The 18209-nt window shown below is 45.3% G+C and overlaps 1 pseudogene; it reads right to left on the bottom strand.

Annotated features, from left to right (window-relative positions):
• Positions 1–1092: 1092 nt before the first annotated feature.
• LOC147092691 (uncharacterized) overlaps positions 1093–18209 on the bottom strand; it is a 75481-nt pseudogene continuing 58364 nt past the window's right edge.

Below are 18209 nucleotides of genomic sequence, written 5' to 3' on the forward strand. Positions count from 1 at the left end.
ATGGGTAGGATGGGGAAGGGGGTGTGGGGGGAGGGAAAGGGGGTGGGAGAGGGAGGAGAAGGGGGGAGGAGGCGGTGGGGAGGGGAGGAGAGGTGGGGAGGGGTGGAAGGGGTGTACGGGAGCATGGAAGGGGGTTGGGGAGGAGGGTGGAAGGGGGGTGGGGGGGCTGTGGTGGGAAGGGGGGTGGGGTGGGTGGGAAGGGGGTGTGGGGTGGAAGTGGGTGTGGGGGTGGTGGGGGCTGGGGGATTTGGGGGGTGTGGGAGGAGGGAGGTGGGAGTTGAGGGGAGGAGGGGGGGAGAGGAGGGCAGGGAGGGGGGATGGGAGGGCGAGGGGAGTGGAGGGAGGGGAAGGGAGAGGATGGGGAAGGGGAGGTGAGGGGAGGGAGGGGGGAAGGGGAGGGGGAGGAGGGGGCAGGGAAGAGGGGAGGGGAGGGGTGGGGGTGAGGGGGGAGGGGAGAGATGGGGGTGGGGAGGGGGAGGGGAGTGGGGAGGGTGGAGGGGAGGGGGATGTGGAGGGGGTGAAGGGGGTTTGGGGAGGGGGATGTGATGGGTGGGGAGGGAGGGGGGTGTGGGGGGGGAGGGGAAGGGGGGTGGGGATGGAGGGGAAGGGGGGAAGAGGGGGCGGGGAGGGGGAGGAGGTGGTGGGAAGGGGGGAAGGGGGTGAATGGGAGGGGTGTGTGGAGGGGGCTGGAAGGGGGGTGGGTTGCGTGGGGGGAAGCGGGTTGGGGAGGGGGAAAGGGGGTGTGGGTTGGAAGCGGGTGTTGGGGGGTGGGAGCTGGGGGGTGTGTGGAGGGGAGGGGGATTGGGGAGGGTGGTGGCTGGGGGGGTGGGGGGAGGGGGGAAGGGGGTGTTGCGGGGAGGGTGGTGGGGCTGTGGGGCGGGAAGGGGTTTGGGGGGGGAAGGGGGTGTGGGGGATGGAAAGGATGGGGGGAGATAAACTTAATGTACAGGAAACTTTGTGCTATCCGGCACCCACTGGACCGATCTCATGCCTTGCCTCAAGTACTCTCCAGAGTTAAGGTTGAGAGATCTGGAGATTCTTATCTCTGTATTTAGCAACAGACACTGTTGCTTAGCAACAGCTTCTAAACACTCAGGTGTGGCCCGAAAGATCTGTAGCAAAAGCTGCTGCTATAGCGACAGACCTTGCACAGCTTGACTGTTCAAACAAAGCAAAAAAACAAAGACAATAAAAAACAGCTGCTGATTTTTGCGGTGGCTCCAGATTGCCGGATAGCTCACCTCCAGATAGCACAAAGTTTCCTGTACTTATAAAACATTTTTGGTAAATCTTTCTATAACATACACTTTGCAGCCTCACCAATCTTTTTATTAAAAAAGGGGTGCTCACCTCAGTGTGTTTTATCACAAACAATGGCCGCCGCTTGCTTTTCAGTTGGAAAGATTAGGCCCCGCCCACACAGTCGATTGTCTGTCACAGACACAGATTTGGAGCACAGAAGCCCCACCCACTCTATGTTCCTGTACTAAGATGGCCACGCATGCACTCTGTTACACACTGAATCAAATTGGCGTCGCACTGAAACTCTTCGCCCTCCTTGACCAAGATGGCTGCCGTTAACCTGGGGCTGTCAGCAGAAGAAACCTCCTCAGCTGCAAACACAGGATCTTCAGATTATTATTCGGGGCTTGGGACCTACCCCAGTTGCTTATGAAGCCTCCCCACCTACTGACCCTGGGAATGGAGCTGAGGCAGTACACCCTCTGCCCTCTGCCAGTGTTTGTCTCTATCTAGGCCGGGAGCCTGGGTCTTGAGTTGCACTGCTGGCAGTTGGAGAAGCCTAGACCCCTGGCCTGGAAAAACGGTGAAAGGTAGGAGAATTATAGAGGTTAGAGAAAAGATTTACAAATCAATTAACTTTTTTATAAAACAATTTGTGTTTTAAAAGCAACTTTTTTTTTTGCTGGAACTGTAGATTTGAAAAGAAACACGCAGAAAGCGGGAAAAAGAAATGAAAAGTTTGGAATCAAGATGGCGGCGACTCCCCTCAGTTCAGAACGATAAGGCCCGCCCACACAGGCACCGATTGGTCGACCGTCAGGTCACCGAAGCGTAGGATTGGTCAATCGTCCCGTCACTCGACTGTAGGAGGGCCTGCCCGCACGCGCCAGGAACCCGGCGTACGATTGGTCGACCTCGACATCACTCTATGGCTAATGAGTGGATAATGAGATGCTAATGAATGGAATTTTGAACGTTTTTTGGGTACCACGGGCACGATTTTTGTCCGGCCGAAACGTAAATACGCTTACGACCGTTTTGGAAAGGTAAGCTTTCTTTTGACGTAATGCACGCGTAGGTACGCTCTATAACTTTCGAGCGCATAGCCGGACAGACGCACACCAGAGGACAGACAGACAGACAGACAGATCGATCCGTTTATATATATAGATAATAGGAACACAGCTGAACATTTTCCCACAATAAGCTGTGAGATTTATTTGAGTGTCCCCGTTACTGACCACTTCTCCCTTTTTCTCACAGTGAGCCTACTGACAATGGCGATTGACTCCAGGTAAACTGCGGCCTTCCCAAAAGTATCTCTGTCTACGTGGTGACCATGGTAACAGCAGATCTAATTGTCATGAACCTCAATGTAATAGTGTGTCACATCTGTACAAATCATTTCCATATTCCTTCCTGTCCTGCACTGCTGTTCCTAAGATCATTATTTACATAAATTCTACCAGCCTGAATATGTCGTTGTGGTTTACAATTGTGTTCACATTTGACCGATTTGTATCTATATGTTGCCAAAGGTTCAAAACAAGTTATTGCAGAATGAAAACTGTGGCTGCGGCCATAACAACGGTCTCTGCCCTGATCTGTTTACAAAGCATTCCAGGTTTGATTGCCTATAAACCTGATCGAATAATTAACAATAGTTGTTACAGAGGACTGGACTATTTTCCATCGCCTGCAGGTGTGTTCTCCTGGTTAAAAGGAATTTTAACGATTTGGATTCCTTTAGTTTTGATATTCTTGTTTAATTGTTTGACAATCAGACGTATTTTAATGGCCAGTAGAGACGCAGAGGCCTCAAGAGTCACAGCAGTGAGAATCAGAGCGCTCCAGAGATGGAGAGCCGGAGCAAATCCATCATTTTACTGTTCCATATATCAGGCAGTTTAATATTGTTGTGGCTGACATCTGCCGGAAGTTTTTTTACTGATAAACCCCGCTCATCAGCCACCCGATTAAAGATCTCCTGCACACATCGACGCACAAAGCAGGTTTATGCTCATGTATTTGAGTTCCTATACAAACCCTTGTATTTATGCAGCTACAGAAACTAAATTCTGCGAAGAGCTGAAGAAGATGGTGAAGTCTCCTAGAACATTTATTCTAATTTTGGTTAAATTAATGTAATATTAAAGCTTAGCCTCCTGTCCTAACTAGAGTTAAATTACAGCCCGTGTTCCATTTTCGAATGACTGTCTTTCTGTTAGCATGAAAGCCAATTATTGCTGTGAACATGAACAGGAGTCAGAAAACATTTCTTCCAATTTAGTCCGGGTGTTTGATGTATGCTGTTATCTCAGGGTGAAGGTAATCGATTCCAGCTGAAACTGTGCCCTAACCGCTCAACATTCAAAGAGATTTCCTATCAATGCAAGTTGTTGTTGTACTCTAATTGATAAGCGATTGTTTGCTGAGCTCAGTCAATAACTCCGTTATCAACAATATCAAGATTCGCAAATGAGGCAGGTTAATGAGGCCATAAAAAAGCAAACCGAGCGCTATTGGTTATTTCTAGAGGAATAGAGTTGCAAATCAGTTACATTATGTTAAACTTGTATCGAACCTTGGTTTGACCACACTTGGAGATCTTCCACATTCTGTTCTTCATATTATAAACAAGGACATAAAGACAATGGAGGATGTGTATAGAACGATTTTCTCGGATGACACGAAACTGAGAGTGTATACTCATCAGGAAAGATTGGACAGGCTAGGGGTCTTTTCCCTAGGAAAGAAAAGGCTGAGGGGTGACCTGATAGTTGTCATTAAGATTATGAAAGGGTTCATATGTAGACGTAGGGGAAATGTTTCCACTTGCGGGGGAGACCAGAACTAGGGACCATAAATAGAAGAGTCACTAATAAATCCAACAGGGATTTCAGTGAAACTTTCTTGACAGAGAGAGTGGTGGGAAAGTGGAACTCGCTGCCACATGGAATAGTTGAAGCCAATAACATAGATGTATTTAAGGGGAAGCTGGATAGGCAATTATGGAAGACAGGGATAGAAATATACGTTGATGTGGTTAGAAGAAGAGGGGTGGAAGGAGGCTCGTGGGGAGCAGAAGCACCAAAGTGGACCTGTTGGGCTGCATGGCCTGTTTCTGTGCTGTAAACACTATGTAATAATCTGAGAGAACTGTCATGATTGGAGTAGTCCACGGGGGCGTTAACGTTAACTGCCTCACACTGCGGGTACTGGAATGAGACTTTCAGTTTAATTAGTAGTTAAAGTTTCCTTTAGTGTAGAAACAATGTGGTACAATGATGGTTATTTGCAATTCTGTAATCTTGGTGTGAATGTTGCAGGCGCTGGTCTCCCCATCAGACTCCGCCCCCCATTGTCTTCTGGACCTAAAAAAGGGGTCCCTGTCACCTGATCAGTGTCTAATGCTGAAGATAGTAGGAACCTGAATCATCTATGTGACATTAGACATCTTTGTTCACAGATAGTAACTGAAAATCTCAACTGGCCAACACAATGGTGTGCTACGACAGTAGAAAAGGCTACACAAACCAATCAGTCCAACAATCTACCGTAACAATTAATTCCAATCGATTTACCTGCCGGTCTCAAATCACTTTTTTTAGGCCAGTACGTTGAGGAGCCAACTAAGGAACAGGCTATACTAGATTGGGTATTGTGCAATGTGAAGGGGTAAATTAATAATCCTGTTGTGCGGGCTCCTTTAGGGAAGAGTGACCGTAACATGATAACATTCTTCATTAATTTGGACAGTGAAGAATTCCAATCCAAATGCAGGGTCCTAAATCTAAACAAATGAAACTACGAAGTTATGAGGAGTGAGTTGGCTATGATAGATTGGGGTAGCTTCATTAAAATGCATGATGGTTTATAGGCAATGGCTAACATTTAGGGAACAAATGCATGAATGGCAACAGTTATACATTCCTTTCTGGTGTATAAACACAAAAGGACAAGCGGCCCAACCATTGTTAACAAAATAAATTAAGGATAGTTTTAGATTCAGAGAGAAGTCATATCAAGTTTCCAGAAAAATTAGCAAGCCTGAAGATTGGAGTTTAAAGTTCAGCAAAAAGGACCAAGAGATTGATTAATAGGGGGGAAAATGAGCATGAGAGTAAACGTGCAAGGAAACTAAAAGCGGATTGTAAAACCTTCTACAAGTATGTAAAAAGAAAAAGATTAGTGAAATCCAGTCAGAAACGGGAGAATTTATAATGGGAAACAAGGAAATGGCTGAGCAATTAAACACATTCTTTAGTTCTGTCTTCATGGAAGAGGGCACAAATAACTTCCCAGAAATGCCAGGGAACCAAAAGTCTAGTGAGAAGGAGGAATTAAAGGAAATTGGTATTAGTAAAATAAATAGTGCTGGAGAAATTAATGGGACTGAAAGCCAATAAATCCCCAGGGCCTGATAATCTTCATCCCAGAGTAATGAAAGAGGTAGCCATGGAAAATGTGGCAGCATTGGTTGTCATCTTTCAAATTTCTACAGATTATGGAACTGTTCCTGCCGATTGGAGGGTGGCAAATGTAACCCCATTATTTAATAAAAGAAGGGAGAGAGAAAACAGGGAACTACAGACTGGTTAGCCTAACATCAGTAGTAGGGAAAATGCTAGATTCTATTATAAAGCATGTGATAACAGGACACTTAGAAAATATCAACCGGTTTAGGCAAAGTCAACATGGATTTATGAAAGTTAAATCATATTTGACAAACCTACTGGAGTTTTCTGAGGATGTAACTAGTAGAATAGTTAAGGGAGAGCCAGGGGTATTGTGTATTTGGATTTTCAGAAGGCCTTTGATAAAGTCCCACCTAAGAGGTTAGTGTGCAAATTTAAAGCACATGTGATTGGGGGTAATATATTGGCAAGGACTGAAAATTGGTTAACAGACAGAAAATAGAGAGTTGGAATAATGGGTAATTTTTGGGGTGCAAGGCAGTGACTAGTGAGGTACCGCAGGGATCAGTGCTCAGTGCCCAGCTTTTCACAATATATATCATTGAGTTGGATGAGGGAACCAAATGTATTATTTCCAGATTTGCTGACGACTCGAACCTAGGTGGAATTGTGAGTTGTTAGGAGTATGCAAAGAGGCTTCAAGGCGATTTAGACAAGTTGAGTGAGTGGGCAAATAAATGGCAGATGCTGTATAATGTGGATAAATGTGAAGTTCATTACTTCAGTAGGAAAAACAGAATGGCAGCGTATTACTGAAATGGTGATAGATTGGGAAATGTTGATGTACATAGACACCTGGGTGTCCTTGTATACCAGTCACTGAAGGCAAACATGCAGGTGCAGCAATCAGTTAGGAAGGCAAATGGTATGTTGGTATGACTATTCCTGAAGTGAAGCCGGTGTGAGGCAGTCAGTTTGCGTTTGTGAGATAAATGCACTGTACGGACGGGATTACTGGAGAAGCAAATGCAATTTCTGGTGTGTAATGCATCAGGTGAGCAAGTGAAAGTCGTTGTATCATCCACGAAAAGCAGAGCCCGGATAGCTCAGGTGGTAGCGCATCAGACTTTTAATCTGAGAGTCCAGGGTTTAAGTCCTTGTTCGGGTGTTGCTTTTAACTCGCGATTCTCATCTCCATTTGCGAGCAGCACCTTCAAACACGATCGTTTAACACTCATCATTGGAACAGGAGTAAGCCATTTACATACCTCGAGCCTCTTCCACCATTTAATGAGATAATGTTTGATCTGTGAACCAACTCCATTTCTATCTCTTTTTCATATATCTCTTAGGTTAACAAAAAACGATCAATCTCAGGTTAAATTAACAATTGACCCAGAGTAGCAAATGTTACCCCACTATTTAAAAAAGGTGGTTGAGAGAAAATGGGGAATTATAGACATCGGTAGTGGGAAAATGCTAGAATCCATTATAAAAGTTGTAATAACAGAGCACTTGGAAAACAGTGTCAGGATCGGAGAAAGTCAACACGGATTTACAAAAGGTAAAACATGCTTGCCTAATTTACTGGAATTTATTGAGGATGTAACTGGTAGAATTGATAAGGGAGAATCGGTGGATGTGGTATATTTGGACTTTCAGAAGGCTTAGGATAAGGTTCTGCATAATTAATTAGCGTGCAGATTTAAAGCGCATGGGTTTGGTGGTAAGGTACTGACTTGGATAGAGAACTGGTTGGCAGTCAGGAAGAAAAGAGTTGGAATAAACGGGTCTTTTTCCGACTCACAGGCATTAACTAGTGGGGTACCGCAGGGATCAGCGCTAGGAACCCAGTTATTCACAATATATATTAATGATCTAATCGACCGAACTAGATGTAATACCTCCAAGTTTGCAGACGACACAAAGCTGGCTGGGCGTGTGTGCTGTGAGGAGGATGCAGAGAAACTTTAGCATGATTTGGACAGGTTGTGTAATTGGGCAGGTGCATGCCAGATGCAGTATAATGTTGATCAACGCGAGGTTATCCACTTTGGTGGCAAAAACAGGAAGGCAGATTATAATCTGTATGGCAATAGATTGGGAAAAGGGGAAGTGCGTCAAGACCTGGGTGCCCCTGTACAGCAGTCGCTGAAGGTAAGCATGCAGGTGCAGCAGGCGGTTAAGAAGGCACATGGTATGTTGGCCTTCATAGCGAGATGATTCGAGAACAGGAGCAAGGATATCTTGCTGCAGTTGTACAGGGTCTTGGTGAGACCACACCTTGAGTATTGCGTGCAGTTTTGGTCGCCTTATCTGAGGAAGGATGTTCTTGCCATGGAGAGAGTGCAGCGAAGAGGTACCATACTGATACCTGGGATCACAGGAATGACGTATGAAGAGAGATTGGGTCGATTGGGCTTGTTTTCGCTAGAGTTTAGAAGAATGAGAGGGGATCTCATTGAAACTTGTTAAATTCTAACAAGACTAGAGAGACTAGATGCAGGAAGCATGTTTCTGATGGCGGGGGATTCCAGAACCAGGTGTCACTGACTAATGATAAGGGGTAAGCCATTTATTACTGAGAGGAGGAGGAATTTCTTCACCCAGAGAGTGGTGAACCTGTGGAATTCTCTACCACAGAAGGCCGTTGAGGCCAATTGATTAAATATATTCAAGAAGGGGTTTTATATATATCTTAAGGCTAAAGGGAATCAAGGGATATGGGGACAAAGCAAGGACTGGGGACTGAATTTGTAGGATCAGCCATGATCTCATTAAGTGGCGGAACAGGCTTGAGGCGCTGTATGGCCTACTGCTGCTCCTATCTTCTATATTAACTGCTGCTTGCGGAAGTGAGTTACAAATTTCTACAACCTATTGCATGTGGAAGTGTTTCCTAACTTCACTCCTGAAAGGTCTGGCTTTTTTTTATATTCTGCCTCTTCTCCTCGACTCGTCAAACATCGGAAGTAATTTATTTCTATCTACCCTATCAGTTCCCTTTAATATCTTGAATACTTCAATGAAATCATCCCTTAAATTTTAAAATCCAGGGACTACAAACCTATTTTGCATAATCTCTCCTTGTAATTTAACCCCTTGAGTCTATGTATCATTCGAGTAAATCTACACTGTACTCCCTCCAAGGCTAATACATCTTTCCTAAGGTGTGGTGACCAGAACTGTACATATTCTGATCAGGCTTTTGTATAGCTGCAGTAATACTTCTCCCCTTTATATTGTCGTCCTCTAGATATAATTACCAACATCCCATTAGTCTTTTTTGATAATATTCTCTACCTGCCCATGACATTTTAATAATATATATACATGGACCCCTATGTCTCTTTGGACCTCCACTGTTTCTAGTCTTTCAACATTTAGAAAGTATTTGATCAATTCTTTTTAGATCCTATGTGGATGATCTCACACTTCCTTATATTTATATGCATTTGCCACAGTTCACCCACTTACTTAATCTATGATTATATCTTTGTAGGTTTATGCTCAAATCTACACTGCTGGCAATGTACCATTTATTTTCATACTTCAGTGACTTGAGCACAAAAATCTAGCCCAACAATTCAATGCAGTACTGAACGAGTGCTGCACTGTCAAAAGTGCCATCTTTTGGATGAGATGTGAAACAGAGGCACCGTCTCCTCTCTCCGTTGGACGTAAAAGATCACGTGGCACTATTTCGAAGAAGAACAGGGGAGATATCCCCGGTGCCTTGGCCAATATTTATCCCTAAATCAACATCAGTAAAGCATATTGTCTGATCATTATCATGTTGCTGCTTATGGGAGCTTGCTGAGTGCAAATTCGCTGCCGCGTTTCCTGCACTACAACACTGACTACACTTCAAAAAGTACTTAATTGGCTATAAAGCACGTTGAGATGTCTGGTGGTCATGAAAGCCCCTATACCTGGATATTTGGATTGGATATGTGCCTTATTAAATGTTGCAATCCCATGGATTTAAGTGGAATGTGGCGGTATGGAAACAAAATTGGCTCAGTGACAGAAAGCAAATGGTGGTACTGGATGGATGTTTTTCAGACTGGGAGGTAGTTTGCCATGGTGTACCCCAAGGGACATTTTGGGTCCATTAGTCTTTTCGTTTTTTTTATTAACAACCTAGGCAGCAGCATTATAAATGTTGCAGATGATATGGGCACCTGGAAAAGTAGAAGATAATGATGATAGTTATGGGATCCAGGATGACAGAGCAAGGATGGTGAAATAGGAAGAAGCATGGCACATGGCGTTCAATTTGGAGAAATATAAAGTGATGAACATTGGGAGCACTAAAATGGAAAGTCAGTAAACTTTAATTGGCACAATTATTAACATTGTAAATGATCAGATAAACCTTGATGTCCATATACACAAATCCTTAAATGTGGCAGGTCAAGTAGACAAGTTTGTTAAAAACCAAATGATTTACTTGGGTTTATAAATGGAGGAATAGAATATAAAAGCACAGCGACCATACCAGAACTTTATAAATCACTGCTAAAGCATCATCTGGAGCATTGTTGACAATTCTGAGCACCACCCTTCAGGAAAGGGAACAGAGGAGTTTTAACAGGATGTTACCAGGGATCAGGTTCTTCAGATATGACGAGAGGTTGGAAAGTTAGGAATGTTTGCCTTGGAATAGACAACTTAAGATTTGGCCTAATAGAGGTTTTCAAATGATATGAGGTTTGATAGAGTCGATAGAAAATAACTATTCCCTCTGGCGAGTGGGTCAAGAACTATAGATATTGGCTAGGTCTACATACCAGTGAATCCCCAGTCAAAATAACACATCAAAAGCCGAGTTTTATGCCAGATGCTAAACTTCTCCCAACAGCTTATTAGACTCTTACCTCGGCAAAATCATCGACTGAAGAGAATCTCAGTAAAGCTCGTCACATTTCCAATCATTGTTGAAGCTTCCCCTTTCTGCTCTTGGGGCGAGTTTCCTTTTAAAAAGAAGGAGCATTAGAAACAATAATTGGATGGATCCTCAGTGGTATCTAATGGTTGAATCATCGGCTTATGAATAGCATGGGTAAGATATAGGGTAAATTTCGCTCAACACTGCAACACCTGACACTCCCAGGGCAGGTCTGGCATGGGTTGGATACAGAGTAATCCTCCTTCTAAACCATGCAATCAAACGCTCCTAGGGCAGGTACAGGAGAGGTTTGTTTCAGAGTGAAGCTCCATCTACACTCTCCCCCACAAACACTCCCTCTACAGGCACAGCACGTGTTAGATACGGATTAAAACTCCCTCTACACTCTCCCATCAAACATGCCCTGCGCTTGTACAGCACGAGATCGATAGAGAGTCAAAATTGGAGACAAACGCACCGATTTCTTCACCCAGAGAAGAGGCGTCCGGCAGGGCTGCAATTTGAGCCCGACCCTGTTCAACATATACATAAATGAATTAGCAGACATGCTGGAGCAAAGTGAGTCGCCAGGTCTCCGTCTCCTTGATGGAGAAGTGAAATCCCTGTTCTATGCGGACGACCTGGTTCTGCTGTCCCCCACAGAACAGGGATTACAGCAACAACTAGACCTACTCGACAAATACTGCCAAAATTGGGCTCTAACAGTAAATCTAAAGAAAACCAACATCATGATTTTTCAAAAAAGGCCCAGATGTCAGGAAAACAAATACCAGTTTACCCTCAGTGATACCACTATAGGACACACTATGAGCTACACCTACCTTGGTCTAACTATTACAGCATCAGGGAGCTTCAGCATAGCAGTGAATGCACTAAAAGAAAAAGCCCGAAGAGCCCTATACGCAATAAAAAGAAAATTCTACAACATCCAAATCCCAATCAAAATCTGGCTCAAAATATTTGACAGCATAATCCTGCCCATTGCACTGTACGGTAGTGAAGTATGGGGCCCGCTAAATCACCAAAGCTACACTAAATGGGAAAAACACACAATAGAAGCCCTACATGCAGAATTCTGCCGAAGCATCCTTCGCAGCCAAAGAAAAAAGCCAACAAATGCATGCAGAGCCGAACTAGACAGATACCCACTGATAATAAACATCCAAAAACGAGCACTAAACTTCCTAAATCACCTCAAATCTAGCTCCCCAGACACCTTTCATTTCAAAGCCTTTCAGACCCAAGAGCTAAATCCAGAAAAGAGTCCCCTGAGTCAGCTGCTACTGAAACTAAGTACTCAGCCGGACCCTGACCAGCCCCAGGCCAACACAGCCGTCCAAACACCAATCCGAGTGAACCAAATCATTAAACAATGCAAAGAAACCTACCTGGAACATTGGAACAAAATAACCGAAAGCCAAAGCAGATTAGAATGTTACCGGGCCCTAAAAAGAGAATATAAACTGGCAGACTACCTCACGACCATCAGAGACACAAAACAGAGACAGACCCTCACCAGGTACAGACTAAGCGACCACCAACTGGAAATTGAAAAAGGCAGATACAAGAAATCCTGGCAGCCTAGAGAGAATAGAATATGCGATCAATGTCTGGCCGGCGAGGTTGAAACAGAAATGCATTTCCTCCTAAAATGCGAAAAATTCAACACATCAAGAAACATATTATTCAACAAGCTAAGCCAAACTACACCAGATTTCAAGGAATTGGATGACCTGTCAAAATTGAGATTTGTCCTGGGAGAAGGAGACAGACCATACCTTGGGGCCAAATATGCAACAACATGTCACAACCTGAGGACTGTTTAAAAGTAAGATTGTTTAAAATTAATATTGAACGTACCAAATGAAGTAGAAAGACTGTTTAAAATTAATATTGTGTAAAAGTAACATTGTATGTACCCAACAAATGTCAAATCGATTGACACCTACAGAATGTTGGAAAACTGTACCTTTTTGCTATGTAAGCTTTGACAATATGGTTCTCTGTAAACTTTCATGCCAATAAAGCATTTGAATTGGAATTGGAATTGGAATTGGTAAAGCTCCGTCTACACTGTCCTATCAAACACACCCAGGGCAGGTACAGCACGGGTTAGATATAGAGTAAAGTTGCCTTTATACTTTCCCATCAATCATGCCCAGGGCAGGTACAGCACAGGATAGATACACAGTAGAGTTTCCATGCTACTGTCCCGTCAAATACTACCAGGGCATTTAGGGCAGGGGTTCAGTACAGTGTAAGTCTCGCCGAATTTTGGTTCACCAAGCACAGTCAACTCAGATACAGCATGTGGTTAATGCAGAGTTACCTCCGCTGACACTATCCAATGAAACAAGCCAACTCAGGTACAGCACGGTGCGGTTGCAGGATAAAATTCCGTGTACATGTAATTTTGAGGCTCTCCCAGGTGTGCTATTGGCAAAGTTCGCACAGGAGTGAATCCCCAGTCAAACTGCCGCTTCAAAGGCCGAGCCTTACCGCAAACGTTGAACAGCTGTCGATACCGGGTTTGACACACACCCCGGCAAAATCCTGGACTGATTGGATTCTCAGGAAAGTTCCTCATCCTTCCAATCATTGCTGAAGCTTACTGTTTATCCGGTCTTTGACACTGGGGCCATTAACACCAGATTTGTTCTGCGTACCCAGAGGCTTTTCTCCAGTGCCAGTTAATGTGGTGATGATTCGACCTCTCTCTCTCTCCACCTTCCTGAGCAACTGCTGCCACCAAGAAACTATCAATATAAAAATGATTCATATTAATTCTATAACCTGTAATCGGAATACAAGGGGAATATTTTTGTGATTATTTTGTATATAATTTAAATATATTTTCAATTATTACATTTAGTTGAAATGCATATTACATCATTAAATTGTTTCTTTCTGGCCTTGCAGTATTTATAGAGGCTATACTCACTCACAGTATCAGCTGCCAACTCGAGCTTCGCCCACTGTAACACACCATTGATGGTGCGTAACAAGGGGTGGAAACCTTTCTCCAGGTGACCTCACAAAGGTGATAGGAGCCAGTCAAGTCGCAGCCAGTAACAATGTCACAAAGCAGCCAGAGCTATCCCTCATCGAAGTTTTACACGGACACATGACCATGCTTTGCTCCTGATGTACAGTCTCACTGGGGATGAATACATGTTGTATCTTCAAACCTGTTTCCGACCCTTTTCCCATGTATTGAGATCCCAGGCAAAGGAACACATCCGCACGAAATTGCCCATTTCAAATTCTCCGTCCCATTCTCCAAATATGAGTTCCCACTGTTCAATGGCGCAAATGTCCAACTTTTGGTTTACACACCTTAAAGACTCCCTCACATAATATTAAGCACTGTGTCTCCCACCTTCCTCGGCAGTGAAAGGCAGTTTGTGTTATCGATGCTTGAATGAAGATGGAACGAACAGATCTGTGCTCTATAACCAATCTTTTCCCTTTATTAGGAAGGGGCATCAGAGGCACATTGTAGGGATTACCAGGACTATCAATGGTTGGAGCCAGATGAGCAATAATTGGAGGGGAAATCAAGGGCATTTTTAGTTAAGGTTCGATCTACACTCTCCCATCCAACACTCGCAGTTCAGGTACGGCACGAGATACATGCAGAGCAAAACTAATTCTACACCGTCCCATCAAACATTCCCAGGACAGGTACAGCACGGGTTATAAACAGTGTAAAGCACATTCTAAAGAGCCCCTTCAAACAGCTCCATGTCCGGTCCAGCACTGAGTAGATACTAAGTAAAGCTCCCACTAGGCTTTCCCATCAAACAATCCCAGGTCAGATACAGGTCGGGTTAGCGACAGAGTAAAGCTCGGTCTGCACGTTCCCATTAAACACACTCAGGTTATATATGGTTTAAATGAATAGTAAAGTTTCCTTTACAAATTCCCATCATACAATGCCAGGGTAAGTACATCACGGGCTAGATACAGAGTAAAGCTTCCTCTACACTGTACTTTAAAACACACCCAGGTCAGGAGCTTCACAGGTCAAATACAGCATAAAATTCCCTCTACACTGATCCTTAAAACACTCCCAGGTCAGGATAAGCACGGGTCCAGTACCGAGTAAAGCACACTGGACACTGTTCCTTAAAACACTCCCAGGTCAGGAAGAGCACGGGTCAAATACAGAGTAAAGCTTCCTCTACACTGTTCCTTAAAATACCCCCAGGTCAGGAAGAGCACGGGTCAAATACAGCGTAAAACCGCCTCTATACTGTTCCTTCAAACACTCCCATGTCAGGAAGAACCCGTGTCAAATACAGCGTAAAGCTTGCTCTACACTGTTCCATAAAACTCTCCCAGATCAGGAACAAGCACGGGTCAGATACAAAGTAAAACTGATTGGACACTGTTCCACAAAACCCTCAAAGGGCAGTTACAATACTAGTTAAAAACAGAGCAAAGCTCCCCCAACACTGTCCCATGAGAAGCTCCCAGGGCAGGTAGAAAGTGGTTAGATACAGTGTAAATCTCACGGCAACCAGTGACCTTTCTCTACTCCCAGTTAGTGTGGGTGTGATTTGATTTTGCTCTCTCCAGCTTCCTGAGATATATTTCACTAAAAGAATAATTTAAAGTAAAAATGTTTAGTTTATTTCTAGAATATGTTACTCGAAATCAATTGGTCTAATTTTGGGACTATCAATATATTTAATTTGAATATATTTAGAATTAATTACATTTGGTTGGATTACCTATTTTAATATTTAATTGATTTTTTCTTTCCTTGCCCCTATTTTTGGGATTGAACTCACTCACAATATCTGCTGCCAATTACAGCTCCGCCAACAGTAACACACCACTGATGGAGCGTAACCAGGGGCGGAAACCTATCTCCAGGTGACATCACAAATGAGCCAGGAGCCAATCACATAGCAGCCAGTAACAGTGTGACAAAGCAAACGGAGCTCCGCCCAGTGGAGGTGTCACAGGTTCACATGACCTGGCTCTGCTCCTGGTGTGCAGTCTCTCTGGGGATGAACACATGTTGTACATTCAGCCCCATCACCGACCACGTTTCCATTTACTGAGACCACAGGCAGGGAGCACAACCGCACAAAACCTCCATTTATGATTTCCACATCCCATACAGCAAACATGAGTTCCCACTATTCAATAGCCCAAATTTGCACCTTTTGAATTATAGACACCAAAGGCTCCCTCAAATATTATCAAGCAGTGCGTATCCGTCCTGCCTCAGCAGTGAAATACAGTTTGAGTTCTTTGTGCTTGCATGAAGATATAACAAGCACATCAGTGTTCTAAAACCTGTTTTTTCCCTAAACACGGGAATGGGCGTCAGTGGCACACTGCAGGGGTTGTCGGTGTGATGAAATATTCCATTCATCACTGCCTGTGACTGTGGTTGGTTTCAGGTTCCCCCTTACCATTGTATTGCCTGTGACTGTGGTTGGTTTCAGGTTTCTCCTCACCATTGTATTGTATATTGGAATGTATGGAATGTGTTGTGTGTCGGGCTCCGCCCATACCTGGCCTCTTTGTAAGCCAGCTCAGTCTGGCCTCACAGCCAGTACTGCAGACCTCCAGGGAAGATACCTCTCTCCACTTCTAAGTTAATAAAAGCCTTGTTTTGTTTCGCTAACATCGAGTCTCGGGATTATTGAGGCACATCAATTTTATTAACTTATTTTTCAACACAATGGATCAACTCCTGAAACACGAGCGTTTGGATTTGGATCAGCATGCTCCGGACGCATCAGCACGCTTCGGACACTGGTTTATGTGTATGGAATTCTTCATGGACAATTCGCAGCCGTCAAAGATGCTACGGGCGCTGCGAGTATGAAACTCGGAATTCTGCGGAATTGGGTAAGACACCGGGTTTACCCCCTCATCCAAGACGCCGACACGTACCTGGCCGCCTGCGACATCTTAAACGTGCATTACCAGCAGCCTACGAATGAGGTGTATGCTAGGCATCTGCTCGCCACTCGCGCACAGCGACCTGGGGAATCGGTGGAGGAGTTCCTAGGCACCCTGAAAATGCTTGGCAAAGACTGCAAGTGCCGAGATGTAAAAGCCGCAGTGTACACCGACGAGCTTGTTCGTGATGCCTTTATCACAGGTCTCAGCTCCACTTACATCCGGCAAACACTGCTGGAAAAAACGGGATTGGACCTGAAACAGGCTGCGGACACCGCGCAATGCCTGGATGTGGCCCAGAGAAACTCGGACGCCTCCTCTTCAGCCAGCGCCGTCCACGCCGCCACGTGTGCACCAAGGGCGCCGCCATCTTGGACGGCATCTTCCCCGCCCGGCTGCCCGACACCGTCGGGGCCCCGCTCTCCCCCCAGAAGCCCTACGACAGCTGCGGCGCGTCAGGGACCCAACTGCTACTTCTGCGGGCAGCCAAAGCACACCAGAAACCTGTGCCCGGCGAAAGGCACCACCTGCTTTAAGTGCGGTAAGAAGGGGCATTTTGGAAAGGTGTGCAGAGGGAACCCCGCTGGAAAACCAAAACCCGCCACCGCCGCGTGTGCGCCGTGGGAGCGGCCATCTTGGACGCCATCTTGCCCGACCTCGTGGGGTCCGCCATCTTGTGAGCAGACAGCGCGGACGCCATCTTGTCTCGATCAGGGCCCTACAGTGGCATCGGTCACAGTGGACCAGACCAGGCCCCACCCGCTATCCAAATCAATGGTGGACATCGAGGTAAACGGGTGCGGGGTTAAATGTTTAATTGACAGTGGAAGCACGGAGAGTTTTATCCACCAGGAACTGGCACGACAACTCTCCCTAAAGGTGGTCCCTACTCGGGGTACCATCTCTATGGCTGATAAAACCCAGACATCGACCATTCTGGGTTACTGCACGGTACAATTGTCCATTAACGGGACTGTATACGATCATTTTAAAGTATTAATCATGAAGAATCTATGCGCGAGCGTGACCTTGGGCCTGGATTTCCAGTGCAACCACCAAAGCATCACGCTCAAGTACGGTGGGTCCCAGCCGCACCTCACAGTGTGCGGCCTGGCTACCCTGAAGGTAAAGCCACCTTCGCTATTCGCGAACCTTACCCCTAACTGCCAGCCAATAGCGACCAAAAGCAAGAGGTACAGCTGGGAGGACAGGCGGTTTATCGTGACTGAGGTAGACAGGCTCCTGAAAGAGCGCATTATTGAATGCAGCAATAGCCCATGGCGCGCCCAAGTGGTGGTGGTAAGGGGTAGCGAGAAGAAACGGATGGTGATCGACTATAGCCAAACGATCAACAGGTACACCCAACTAGACGCCTACCCGCTACCCCGCATATCAGAAATGGTGAACCAAATCGCCCAATACTGGGTGTTCTCCACCATCGACCTCAAGTCAGCGTATCACCAGCTCCCTATCAGACCAGAGGACCGCCCGTACACCGCCTTCGAGGCGAACCGACGCCTCTACCAATTCCTCAGAGTCCCCTTTGGGGTGACGAATGGGGTCTCGGTCTTCCAGAGGTAGATGGATCGCATGGTCGATGACCACCACTTGCAGGCAACCTTCCCCTACCTCGACAACGTCACCATCTGCGGTCACAACCAGCAGGATCACGACTCGAACCTCGAGAGCTTCCTGAAAACTGCACAAAAACT

Source organism: Somniosus microcephalus, unplaced genomic scaffold, assembly GCF_052327205.1.
Source record: "Somniosus microcephalus isolate GS21.2 unplaced genomic scaffold, FLI_Smic_1.0 unresolved_chr2, whole genome shotgun sequence".
Classification (NCBI taxonomy): domain Eukaryota; kingdom Metazoa; phylum Chordata; class Chondrichthyes; order Squaliformes; family Somniosidae; genus Somniosus; species Somniosus microcephalus.